This window comes from Choloepus didactylus, chromosome 21 (genome assembly GCF_015220235.1).
Source record: "Choloepus didactylus isolate mChoDid1 chromosome 21, mChoDid1.pri, whole genome shotgun sequence".
Lineage (NCBI taxonomy): Eukaryota > Metazoa > Chordata > Mammalia > Pilosa > Megalonychidae > Choloepus > Choloepus didactylus.
The window spans coordinates 4,573,285-4,587,995 of NC_051327.1; positions in this window are offsets into that span (position 1 = coordinate 4,573,285).

Consider the following 14,711-nt stretch of genomic DNA (forward strand, 5'->3'; position numbering starts at 1 on the left):
TCTACCTGGGCTTGAGATTCTACCAGGAACTGAAGGATGACTAAGGAAGTTGAAGACATTAAAAGAGTGGCTGAAATTTGAGCTGTGGTGTCTTAGCTGAAGATGATATAAAAGTGACAAGTATTTTTTGGACTTAGGTTTTGATGAAATCCAATAAATGATGTTTTAAGGGTATTCTGTAGTAGATGTAAGAGTAGAGGGTTGTGGACAGAGTGAGGTGAGTGAATTCATTAATTCAGTGTAATAAGACCCTGGTGTGGCCAAAGAGTCCCTCCAGGGACCTCAAGGTCCCAGACATAAGCAGCAATGAAGCAAATGTGCTGGCAGGATTGCCTGGGGGTTCAGTAATCCTTTGGGACATTGCTAGGATCAATGTACCCCAAACCTTGTCCCCAGTCTTAGAAGAAGTCAGGGGTGGAAAGACTATAGTTTCTCAAGTAAAAGTATCCTAGGACCCTAGTTCAGCTAGAAGATCTTGGGCAGATCTAACTTCTCCTAGCTTCAGTTTCCTCCTGCCACCACTTTCCCATGCATGAAACCAGATGACCACAGAACTCAGCACTGGCTGGCACTGGGGGTGGAGGGCAAGTGGATGGCCAGGAATGGGCAGGCAGATGCCTTTCTGAGGTACCTGCACAGTAGCAGGCATTTGTACTGTGGCTGATCCACTGAGCCTCTGGGAGATTTCCCTGCTGAATGTACTCAGGGGTGTGAGCAGCTCTCAACCATTTTTAAGGGCATTACTTGATTTAAATAATTTCATCTAGATGTGTAATGGATTTCATATGGATACCTTATGAAAAAGGGTTTTCTATATTTCTCTGTAGGTTTTTGTCAAATTTATTATGAATAGTTTTTAAGCATGAAAGAAAATAGGAAGATCAACACAGTTGTAATTGATTTACCCCCACCATCAGTTCAATAATTATTAAAATCCACTGTTTGTCTGACAGAGAGAAAGATATTAAAATGCTAGAGCGTTTGAAAGTGATTAGCAAACATCATTAAACTTCACTGCCTTAATATTTCAGCATTGTTCTCATAAATCAAAGCATTCTATTAGTAAAACTTAACATAATTTTCATATCTAAGAAGAAACAAACACAAAACTTATTGCTAAAAGAAGAAATGCCTAATTTATTCTCTCCATTAAAATGACCCCATTTGCCACAGATATAATTTGCATAATTATCACTCACTTCTCTTGTCTTCTCTTTTCTTGTCTTCTCTTTTCTTGTCTTCTCTTCTCCTCTCTTCTCTTCTCTTCATTTGTTTATTCAAGCTTTCAAATTCTTCTGTATGGACACCCTATGTCTCTTTTACATCCTTCATCTCTTTTGACACATTTTCCTTCAACTCATTGAATTGATTTGGAACATTTGTTTGAGCATCTTTAATTAGTTGTTTTATCTCCTGTATTTCAGGTGATATGTTAGTTTGTTCATTTGACTGGTCCAAATCTTTGTGTTTTCTGGTATGATTCATGATTTTTTGTTGGTGTGTAGGCACCTGATATGTTTATTCTGGAAGTCATTTTCTCTCTTTCACGTAGGGTTTTCTTATTCACTAGATTTGTTTTCTATCTCTTCTCTGAAATTCAATTCAAGACACCTAGCATAGCTCCTGTGTAACTGAAAAGATTTTTTCAGCTCTCATTTTTCTGGTTCTTGCCCTGCCTCTATGGAAGTTTTTTTTTTTTTTTTCTTTTCCTTTTTTAAGGATGACCTCCCCAGATAGTAACAGATTTTCTTAGACAAGAGAAGTCTAGTTCTCAGGAAGTTGATGCAACCAGTATCAATGTTCCCTGGGGATGAAACCCAGCAGGTTGCCAGTCATTCCTGTGAAGCCTCTTGATTCTGTTCTTTTTGTATCCTGTCCAGCAGGCAGCATTCATCAGCCTGCAGCCCCCCACCAGCATAAAATGGTATGGTTTCTTTAATTCTCAGTAGACCCTGGCCCTGCCAGAAGCTGAGGTAGAAGGTGGGCTTAAACTGTTCCTGTTTTCCAGCCCCTGGGTCTGAATTCTCTGAATGACAGCCACCACTTGTGCTTGGCCCTGCCTCCTTTCTTGGGGGAAGATAGGCCCTTCAGGGAATTATCTCCTTTGTCTGATTAGTTACTTTATCTCTCAGACATTCCTTACCTCTGTCCTTGACTGAGGCAGTGCTGACAACTGAAAAAGACTGCTGCTTTCTTTATGTTAAAAACAAAACAGTTTGAGAGGAGACTGGAAATACACCCCACGTATATGAAGAAATTTTTTACAGCAGCACAAAGGCAATTCAATGGAGAAAGGAGAGTCTTTTCAACAAATGGTGCTGGAATAATTAGATATCCTCATGCAAAATAATGAACATGGATCCATGTCTTATTCCATACACAAAGATTCACACAAATGGAACAATACAGATCTAAATGTAAAGTCTAAAACTCTACATTTAGTATAAAATCTTTGTGACCTTGGATGATGTTTGTGTGTATACTTATACATACAGACATATATATACACATATATGCATATTTATATGTATGTGTGTAGGTGGCAGTTTCTGTGTATTTCTACCTGTATATGTATATGTATATCTATATCTACGCATACACACAAACACACAGAAGCAGATATGTGATATATATATCACAGGAAATTTTGTTCACCATATTTTAAGGGGACAAGGTCAAAACTCTTCATTAAATCTTTCTATTATTGTGTGTTAATGGTAGCATGAGAGTTAGAGGCAAAAAAATTCTACCATTAAAGAAAAATAAGTGAAATCTGTTATATATTATAGACTATAGTGAGAACAATATAAAATGATCAAAAATAATTAAAGTGACTTAAAATACAAAATTAACATTACAGCACAATAACATAGAAGCTTTGTGTACTAGAGTTCTCTAGAGGAACAAATAAACAAACAAAAAACAGGAGACTTTATCTAATTAATTAGTTAGGTAAGTAGGAAGCAGTGAAGATATTTTCACATGTGATAGAGTAAGCTGGCAAGTCCAAATTCCAAAAGGCAGGAAGACAGGTTGGAATTTCCAGCAGAGAGATGTTGAAATCTTGATGAAGAACATTTTTTATTCTTGGAATCCTCAGTTCTCTTCCTTAAGGTCTCAAACTGATTTTATGAGGTCTATACACATTAGCAAGGATAATCTCCTTTACTTAAAGTCAACTGAATTTAGATGCAAATCACATCCAGTCAATGTTTGACTAAAAACCTGTACACCATAATCCAATCAAGTAAACACTAAAATTAACCTTAGTAGGTAGTAAAATATTTAAAACTAAATTTTTCATTTTTACAAGAATATATTGAAACTGTAGGACAAATAGCAAACACAGTTGAATATTTGTCACAGTGATAAAAAAGAATGGGAAGGGGATTGGACAGAATGAAAAAAACATGAATTTTGAAAGGTAAGATAGAAAAATATAACAAAACTAAAGTCTTAAGGAGATAGATGCTGGCAATTCACTGTAAAATGAGAAGTGGGAGTAACAAATTTTTGTCCCTCAAGTAAAAAATTAAAAGAGAACAAGGACAAAAACAAAACAACCAAAACAAATGAAACAAATTTTAAAAGTCAAGGACTCAAAACTTTATATATACACAATTTATTATTTTATTTTATTTAAACCTTTTCAATAATTCAATAGAGCAATATTTAAAACTTCTCCATTTGTCATCCATTTGAGGAGAGCACTATAGACATAGTGAACTATTAAGAGACTTGTCACAGAGAAAATATTTCAATCCAGATCCCACTATGTTAAAATGTAAAGTTAACCAAAAATTAAAAAGTCAGGATATATGGAATGAATGAGTAAATAAATGAATACTTGCTTCTGGTAAATTCCAATTGTCCTTCATAATTAATAGACACCATTCAGGCATTTTGTCATGCTTTCAAATGCATCATCAGGGACAGTCAACAAATTTCTCAGCATCTCCTCAGGGAGAGTCTCAAGGTGAAAAGCATCCATAGGTTATTCTTACTTTGTCATTTCAAAATGCAAATGAAGGTCTCAAGGTGGAGGCTTTATTAAACGTAAGTAGATTAGTTCTCATGGTGCAATATTTTTACAATATCCACAATACTTCAGTAACATTTGCAAGGTCTCATTTTTATTCAGTGACAAAGCCACAACACAATACTAGGAATTCTGATTCATTGCTATATTTGGTCTACAAGTGTCTGAATAGAATAGGACCTATTTTTTTTCTCTTTACGTTAATTTTTCAATTATTTTCTCATGATTGGCAGACTAAAATCTCATAAGCATCTTTGAAACATCAGAAATTGCATTGTTTATATAATAATTATGTTTATTAAATATTTATATGAATAATGGAAGTCAAAGCTGAGAATAAATGAAGCCTAACTAAAGAGACAGGAATAAAAAGATTATCACTGAATTATGAGGTCACTGGTATTCAGTCTTTAATTTTGATGTCTTTTTAAATTCTTTGACATTTAGTGTCTTTTTATATGCCCTTCTCAAGAATAATTTAACATTTAATGCACATTTGAATAAGCGTATAAACATGCATTAAAAATTAAGAATTTTATGTTCACCAAAGATAGAAAGCTATGATAAAGCAATTTGTGCTTTGTGTAGAACTCTAAGTCGGTGATGGAAAGCCCTTTTATCCTCCCTTTCATACAGGAAGTTCATACTTGCCATGGCAATTTTTTCCTTTGGCCTTAAATAAACAAGATTTTTTATGGCTTCATATTGCATTCACTGAAAATATTTTTTTTCAAATTGTAACATCTACTGATATTTGGTTCAGTATTTCTGACAAAAGAAAATTGTGTGCACAGGACAGGATAAGATAACAAAAATTCACATTATCAGAAATGTTTCATAAAAGATAAGTGTATATTTCCTGTAATCACTTTTATTTACATGCTTAGATTATACTCAGAGACTGCTGGCACTGTTATTTTCATTATTATAAGGATCATTCCTATTTGTTTTTGTTTTTCAGAGTAATTGGTAGTCACAATTCTTTAAACTATTAATTCTTTTACCATAAACCTGTCATCCATATCTTACTTTGGTATATTTTTACAATCTCAGGTTTATTAGGATATGCATATACATTTTCTTCGATTATTTTTGTGTATGTTTGCATGGTATACAGAGGAATCCTTCTGTCATTAATTTTCAAATGAATTTAAAGTAATATTCAGGAATCCATGAATACCTTGTCCTCAGTATATTTCATTTTTCCTCTATGTTGTTGTATAATACAGTGATTTTAAACCAAATTTTTTTCTTTAAAGGAAGGATCTTTTTTATCAAAGAAAACTTTTATGAGACTTCAACTATATAAAGCCAATGCCAGTGACCTCACTTTTTCCCAATTTGTTCAAATTTCCTGATAGCATCCAAGTTTCTTTCATGACAAAGTATATCTGATTTATTCCAAACAAATTTCCATATATCAGTTATAATGAAACTGCTCAGTACACTACATGGAAACTATTGACAATGCTGTTGTCCCTGCCCAGTATAGTTTTCCTGATAAACCTGGGTGGATAAACACAGTCAAACAATGCTGAATGAATTCATTCCTTCCAGGATCACAGACCACCCTGAGCTGCAGGCTCCACTCTTGTGGCTATTACTCCTCATATACATGATCTCAGTGGTGGGCAACCTGGGCATGAACATCCTCACCACAGTGGACTCCAGGCTGCAAACACCCATGTCCTTTTTCCTCAGGCACCTGGCTCCTGCTGACCTTAGTTACTCAACTATTCTGGGACTCAAAATATTAGTAAATTTCATAGTGGATAAAAATACAATCCCATCACTTTTGTATCATGCAGCTAGCGAAAGTGTTCATTATTAGGGAAATTTCCATTCTGTCAGCAATGTCCTATGACCACTATATGGCCATATTTAACACTCTGCTCAACACAGCCATCATGTCATGGAGAGTCTGTTGTGTATTGGTGGCAATCCCCTATCTCTTCAGCACATTTGTTTCCCTTCTCATTGCCATCAAGATCTTTAATTTATCCTTCTATGACGACAATGCTGTCAGTCATTTCTTCTGCAACAGTCTGCCCTTAACTCTGCTCTGCTCAAACATGCAAGAAATTGAATTGATAATTCTCATCTTAGCAGCTTTTGATTTGATTTCACCCCTCTTAATAGTTCTTCTGTCTTACCTGCTCATTCTTGTAGCCATTCTCAGGATGCACTCTGCTGAAGGCAGACACAAGGTCTTTTCCACCTGTGGGTTCCACCTGACCATGGTATTAGTGTTATATGTGACTTTAATTTTTATGTATGTCCACCCCCAGTCCAGTCATTCCTTTGACACTGATAAAGTGGCTTCTATATTTTACACAACTGATTATCCCCATGTTGAATCCCTTGATCTATATCTTGAGGAACAAACATGTAAAATATGCCCTATATAAGGGTTGGAAAAATTATATATTTTCTTAAAGTTCACTGTACACTATAATTCATGTAAATTAGATTATAGACTTCAAATCCTGTTTTGTGGGCCCACAGAGGAGATAGATAGAAAGTTCAAATGATTTCAGTGCATATTAATAGGTTGCCTTTTAGGTACTGGTCACTCTTCTAAATATTGTAAATAAATTATGAACAAACAGTAAGTATAGTTGCCTTCCTTGTGGGGGAGAGATGGATTATGAACATAATAATTAAGTAAGTAAAGTATAGTACAATACCTTGGGAAGTGTGGTGTATTGAATTGCATACCCCAGTTTGGATATATTTTTGGTCTTGGTCTGCATTCTGGTGGGTGTAGAACCTCTATAAATAGGATCTCTTGAAGATGTTACTTCAGTTAATGTATAGCCCAATTGAATCAGTTTGGGCTTTAATCCAGATAGCTAGGGTCCTTTATAAGCAGAATGAAATTCAGACATAAGAGAGAGAAAGCCACAGGAAAAAAGCCAAAGCAAATTAACCCAAAGGATAAAGGAAAAGACATCATCATGGACATTGCCATGGGACAGAAAAGCTGAGGACCAGGGATAACCAGCAGCCTGCACCAGATTGCCACAGTCTTCAGGGAGAAAGCATACCCTTGTTAGGGCCTTGATTTTGGACTATTTCTAGCCTCAAAACTGAGCCAATAAATTTCATTTGTTTAAGCCAATGCATTGTGTAATAGTTGTTTTAACAGCTAGGAAACTAAGACAGGGAGCTATAGACCAAAAAAGCACGCAAGGAGAGTTGGCATGCTGAATGAGATTCATTAAGAGCTGTAGGTACAGAGGGGTTGTTTCAAGGATTCTGATGTTTTACTCCTCTATTAGAATAAATTTTGCAGTGTCCCTGTGTGCATGTATGTGAGTGTGTATTTCCATGTAAGTCCTTTGCATCTGTTTTAGCCATCATACTCTTTCCAGAGGTGTGTTAGAATTTGACTCAATTCTGGTAACAGGGAGTCTGAGTGCCTCTGAATTTTCTCAAATGCTCCCATTCCAAGTCTTGAAATCACACTCTTTCTTCATTAGTGCCTTTATTTCACATATGACTCTACAAGTCTGTTAACACACCATACTCTGTAATTAATAAACACACATGATTGACTCATATCTGTTTTTGGCTAGTCAGTCCATTATGCCTACATCAGTAGATACACAAATTAAGATAAATTTCTTGATGGCAGCCATGGAAGGTCTCTGATGTTAACTTTTCCTCCAACTGCTTATTACTATTTAATGATATGGCTTACTTATGGAATATAATATGTTCTTATTTCTCTGAAAAACCTGCTTAAAAATTATGTCTGAGTTGTTTTGGGATCCTTGGGTAATACGATTATTCAATGAAGAATTAAGTTTGTTTCCTGTCTTTCACTGGGTTCCTTTTCCTATTTTTTGGTCAATATTTATTATGCACTAGGTATCCATTGACATTCATTGCTTGAACCTCCTACTATGAGCAGGAAAAGGAGATAATGTCATGGTTTTCACATGCTACGTTCTAATGCAAATAATTTCTGATACATGACAACAGAAGCATTATCTACTTTAGGGATACAGTTGCTTCATATCAATCCACAGATTTTATCATATTTGTTTATATTTATTCTTTTAATATTCCTAGGATTTTGTTAAAGCTTTTTGAGTCTAAAATACTTCCTGTATTAGGGTTCTCTAGGGAAACAGAATGAACAAGAGATATCTGTAAATATAAGATTTTATAAAGTGTCTCATGCAACTGTGGGGATGCAGAAGTCCAAATTTCATAGGCAGGATGCATAAGTGTGAATTCGAGGGCAGGCAGCAAACTGGCAACCCCAAGGAAGGTTTTTGATGAACTCCTCAAGAGAAACTGGCTAGCTGAAGAGAAGTGAAGATTCCTCTCTCTTTCTGCCTTAAAAGTGCTCAACTGATTGGATTAAATTCAGCTGAATGAATTATCTCATTGAGGAAGGCACACCCTTCATTGATGCAATCAGTCACAGATGCAATCAATAGACTGATGATTTAATAAATGAGCATTCTGGTTTATTAACCAGTCACAACTGTCCTTGCAATAATGATTATGCCAGTGCTTCCTTGACCAGACACCTGGACATGAACACCTGGCCAAGTTGACACATGAACCTAACCATCATGGTCCATTCCTTATCAACTTGGCAGTTATACACATCAAGTTAAACCATAATTAATCTCTAAGTAGAGCACAATAACATACATATTTCACCTAATACTCAGCTTTCCTGCATGCAACTGGAAATGCACTAAATATCTCCAGAATAGGGTGCAAGCCCTTGGGTAACATTGACTCTTAAACTTGATTTCCTACAACTTAAATACTGCAAAATGAAACAATTCAGTGTATGTCACATGATAAGGGAATAAGATAGAGAAGGAAATGAAGATATTTGTTTAATGTAAAAACATACTCATGACAAAAGAAGGAAGCAATACTCATGCCATTACAGTACTCATTTTTGTAACTGGTTGTATGGTCATTGTTTATAATTATCTTTACCTACTTCCACTACCCATTGCATGTTCTCTTTATCTTCAGCAGGTACTTCAGCTGGCTATAGTTTTTGCCTAGTGGGGTGACCCAAACCTTCATTCCTGAAGCTTCTGGGCCATTGGTAGTCCTGCCTGAATTGGGTTGCTGCAGTCTTCCATTGACTTTAATCACAGGGCATGGTAGTACTAAGAGATGCCCTAGGGTATCTCCTTTATTCCAAGAAAATTCTTCTTTATCTCTGTTGTGTTGTTGCAGTGCTGTCTCCCCTTGATAGTCAAGATCAATCACCCCAGCCAGTACAGTAACCCCCTTCCTTGCCTGCTGATTCAGAGGCATAAGACACCAAAGTGGCCAGGTGGCAATCTTAACTTCCAGTTCAATGGGATTATCATTGTGTCTCCTGGTGGAAGCACTCCTCCCTCTGGAACTAAGACTTGTAGACCAGCAGAGCTTAAGGTTGCAGGGCAGGAAGCAAAATTTTTCCTAGTTGATCACTAGGAGTGATAGTGAGAGGTGCCACTCCTGTTTCTTCCCCTTGATTCCTGGACCCATGAATCCTGGCTATGGGAAAAACAGCACCATATAGTGGATGCTGATTCAGAGCACACACAGCCTTTTGGAGACTGCTGCCCCAGATTTGCAAGGTATTTCCACCAGTTGGTACCATAATTGAGTCTTCAAAAAGCCACCCACTGTTCTATTGACCCAGCTGCCCCTGGATGATGGGGAACATGGTAAGACCAGAGAATTCCATGAGCATGTGTCCATTCCCTCACTTCATTTGCTGTCAAGTGGGTTCCTTTGTCAGAAGCAATGCTGTGTGGAATATCACAATGATGCTTAAGGCATTCTGTAAATCCACAGATGGTAGTTTTAGCACAAGCATTGTGTGCAGTGAAGACAAACCCATATCTGTTCTCACTGTCTATTCCAGTGAGAACAAATTGCTGCCCCTTCCATTATGAAAGTGGTCCAATGTAATCAACAATCAACCTGCCAATAGTAGCAGGTGATCACCTTGGGGAATGGTGCCATGTCTGGGACTGTGTGTGTGTGTCTCTGCAGCTGGCAGATTGGGCATTCAGCAGTGGCTGTGGCCAGGTCATCCTTGGTGAGTAGAAGTCCATGTTGCTGAACACATGCATAACCTCCATCCCTACAACCATGACCACTTTGTTCATGAGCCCGTTGGGTAATGATAGGAGTGGCTGGGGAAAGAGACTGACTGGTTTCCAGTGAAGAGGTCATCTTATCCTCTTGGTTATTAAAATACTCCTCTGATGAAGTCACACTTGGGTAAGCATTCACATGGGGCACAAATATTGTCATAGCTTTTGTCCATTCAGTATTGTCTACCCACATACCTTTTCTCATACTTCTTTGTCACTAATTTTCCAATCATATTCCTTCCAAGTCCCTGACCATCCAGTGAAACTATTAGAAACAGCCCATGAATCAGTATACAAATGCACCTCTGACCAGTTCTTCTTTCAAGCATAATGAACAATCAGGTGAAGTACTCAAAGTTCCACCCACTGGATTTCCTCTCACCACTGTCCTTCAGGGACATCCCAGAAAGGGGCTGCAGTGCTGCAGCTATCCACTTTTGGGTGGTAACTACATATTGTACAGAATCATCTGTAAACCAGGCCCAAGTTTTCTCTTCCTCAGTCAACTGATTGTAAGGAACTCCCCAAGAGGCCATAGCTCTGGGCTGGGAAAGAGAGGGTAAGGTGGAAGGAGTGGGGTCCATGGACATTTAGGTCACTTCCTCATGTAACTTACTTGTGCCTTCAAGAACCTCTCAAGCCCTTTTTCATATATACCATTTCCATTTTATGAAGGAGTGCTGCTGTGCAGGCCCAACATTTATGGCTTGGTAGGGCTGACAACACGCAGCTTATGACAGGTAACTCAGTTCTCATGGTAACTTGGTGACCCATGGTTAAGTGTTCTGTCTCTACTAAAGTCCAATAGCAAGCTAAAAGCTGTTTCTCAGAAGGAGAGTAGTTAGCTACAGAGGATAGTAAGGCTCTACTCCAAAATCTTAAGGGCCTGTGTTGTGATTCTCCCAGAGGATCCTGCCAAATTTCCAAACAACTCTATTTGCCACTTAAATTTCCAGTACCACTGGATCAGCTGGATCATACGGTCCAAATGACACAACAGTTTTCACATCAGCCTGGACCCATCACAGAGCCTCATCTCCTGTTCCTTTTCAAAACAAGAAGCCTTTCTAGGCACTCAGTAAATGGGATGGGGTAGCACACCCAAATGAGGAATATGTTGTCTCCAAAATCCAAAGAGGTCACCTAGGCATTGTGCCTCTTTTTTTGATTGTAGGAGGGTCACATGCAACAGCTTATCCTTCACATTAGAAGGGATATCTCAACATGCTCCATGCCACTGGACACCTAGAAGTTTTAATGAGATGGAAGGCCCCTGAATTTTTGTTGAATTTATGTCCCATCATCTGACTTGCAAGTGCCTTACCAACAAATCTAGAGTAGTTGCTAATTCTTGTTCTCTAGGTTCAATCAACATGATATGATCAATGTGATGTCTTCTGGGAAGGAGAAATGATCAAAATTCCTGTGGACAATATTATGACATCAGGCTGGAGAGTTGATATACCTCTGTGATTGGACACTGAAGGTATACTGCTGGCCTTGCCAGCTGAATGCAAACTGTTTCTGGTGGTCCTTATTAACAGCTATTAGGGAAAAAGCATTTACCAGATCAATGGCTGTATACCACATACCAGGGGATGTGTTGATTTGCTCGTGCAGTGATATCTCAGCTGCAATTGGAGTCATGACCTAGTTAAGCTTATGATAATCCACTGTCATGAAGACCCATCTTTTTTCTGCATAGGCTAAATAGGAAATTCAAATGGGGATATGGTGGGAATCACCACCCCGGTGTCCTTTAACTCCTTAAAAGTGGCATTAATTTCTGCAATCCCTCCAGGAATATGGTATTGCTTCTGGTATACTATTTTGCGAGGCAGGGGCAGTTCTAGTGGCTTCCACTTGCCATTCTTACTGTAATAGCCCTCACTACATGAGTCATGGGACCAACGTGGGGATTCTGCCAGTTGCTGAGTATGTCTATTCTAATTATGTATTCTGGAACTAGGAAATTACCACAGAGTGGATCCATGGACCAACTGGACCACTATGAGACAGACTTGAGCTAAAACTCTATTGAAAACCTCACCTACATAAGCCCCTACTCCCACTGGTGGACCAGAGTGGTGTTGTGGGTCTCCTGGAATTAATGTCACTTCTGAGTCAGTGCCTAATAATCCCTGCAATATCTGATCATTTCCTTTGCCACAATGCACAGCTACCCTGGTAAAGACTTGTAGGTCCCCTTGAGGAAGGCTGGGAGGAAGATTAACAGTATAAATCTTTGGCAATGTAACAGGGTCCTTCCCCAAGTGTACCTAGCCTTCCCCTCATTCAAGAGGCTCTGGGTCTGTAAATTGTCTCAAGACTGGGAATTGATTAAGTGGGCTGTGACTCTCTGTTTTTATAATTCAAGATAGATTTTTGTTCACTTGACCTAGAATTCTTCTGCTTATACAGATCAAACAAGAATATAGTAGACTGGCATCTATTTTACTACTAGGTACTCCATGATTTACTAGCCAATGCCATAAGTCTCTGTGAGTCAGATTATTTTGACTGCTGCTTTGAGCCTGTTTTCCATTGTGGTAGCCATGCCAACCTTGTCTTTGGTGATTAACTGCTGTGACATGGCTTCTGCAAACTTGATATCCAATTATCCCCATTGTGTTTAAGGATTCCAGCTCAGTGACAGCAGTTCTCCCAGTAATATCTGACCTACAGAAGAGCAACTACAGAGCTTTTCAGGGATGAAGGAGCTAGTCTCACAAATTTATTCCTCAGTCCCAGTAAAAGGTATGTCCCCTGGACATTCCAGGGGTGTGTGAGCAGGTCTTCCATGATAAATCCACTGTAACATTCCAAACTCTCTAAGCCTTTAATTCCCCTCCTCTACATTATACCAGAGCAGTTCTGGTATTTTGACTTCATGTAATGTCTGCCACCTTTTGATCCATGTTTCAGCCAACTACCCAAACAAATGATTAATGCCCTTTCTAACCCCTCAAGCTACAAAAGTGAATGCAGTGGGCCCATATCAATAAATTCTGTCCAATCCAACTTTATATTCCTTCCAACATTATCCCAAAACCTTAATATCCATTCCCACACATACTGCACTGATGTCTGTATATATAAATTTGAAAATGCATGCCGCTCTTTTGGAGTATAGAGTACTTCCTCATGAGTCACACTTCGTACCTCACCCTTCAGGGCCTGTTGGGACTTTAGTTTAGTTATAAGTCTTAAATAAAAGAGTGGAGGGCAGGTCATGAAAAGAATTGGAAGCACCCCTCAAGCCAATTACCTCAGGACATTCCATTGCAGTTTCATCTGGTGAAAGAGGATTAATCACTCCAGACAGAGGAGTGAGTGCTGCTTCCTCAGAGATGGTGACTACAGGGTTAGCAGTTACTGAAGGGTTAATCTCTTTAGGTGGAGGTTGGATGGCAGGATCCTTAGGGCAGACTGGATGTCAGAAAGCTGTTTCTCAAAGCAGGATGGAAGTTGGGTAGCTGTCTCATCAGGGCAGACTGGAGGTGGTGGCTGTTTCCTCAGGGCAGATCACTACAGATATAGCTAGTAAAGACTCAGTAGAATCCAGGGTTCCAATGTCCTCACTGCCATTATTATCAATCCATATATCCCCATCTCAAGTTTCAGGGTCCCATTCTTTTCCAATCAATGCCTCTACTTTAACAGCAGACACTCTGTGAGGTTGAGATTTTAATTTATATTGTAAATCTGCTACTTGCACATTGAGAATCTGGGTCTAGTTTTCAGAAATCTCAAGTCTGCAGCCACAGGAAATAAGATTTTCTTTCAAGGCACACATAGAATATTTTACATCTGTCATACAGCATTTAAGTTTCAAATTTGAAGCCTTTAGTTCATCCTTTACCCTTATAACTTTATCCAGCATATCTAGGGCAACCAGCCAGATTCATTATATCTCATAACTCCACAAAACTCTATTAAGGTGTCAAAAACACTGTCAATCAGAGCTTTGCTTCATACAAGAGTATGATTAGGCAAATCAGTTGGTCATATTTTGTGTATCTCCATTGCCAACTCACGCCACAGACTGTCAGTGCCATCTTGATTGTTGGAAGTCGAGTAATTAGTTCCTTCGAATCTAATGAAAGTAGAAAACCAATTGTAAAAGCCTATTTTAAGATTCTGTTTCTCAAGAACCACTTCCAGTACAAAGCTGTATAAATTAGGGTTCTCTTGGGAAAGAGAACCAACAAGAGATATCTGTAAATACAAGATTTTATTAATGTGTCTCATGTACCTCTGGGAATGCATGAGTCCAAGTTGCGTAGGGTGGGATGCACAAGTCCATGTTCTCTAGGGCAGGCAGCAAACTGTCAACTCTGAAGAAGATGTCTGATGAACTCCTCAGGAGATGCTGGTTAGCTGAAGTAGAAGTGTAGGTTCTCTAACTTTTTCTCTTAAAAGTCTTCAATTGATTGGATTAAATCCAGCTGATTGAATTCTCTCATTGCAGAAGACATGCCCTTCATTGATATAATCAGTCACAGCTGCAGGCAATTGACTGTTGATTTAATTAACCA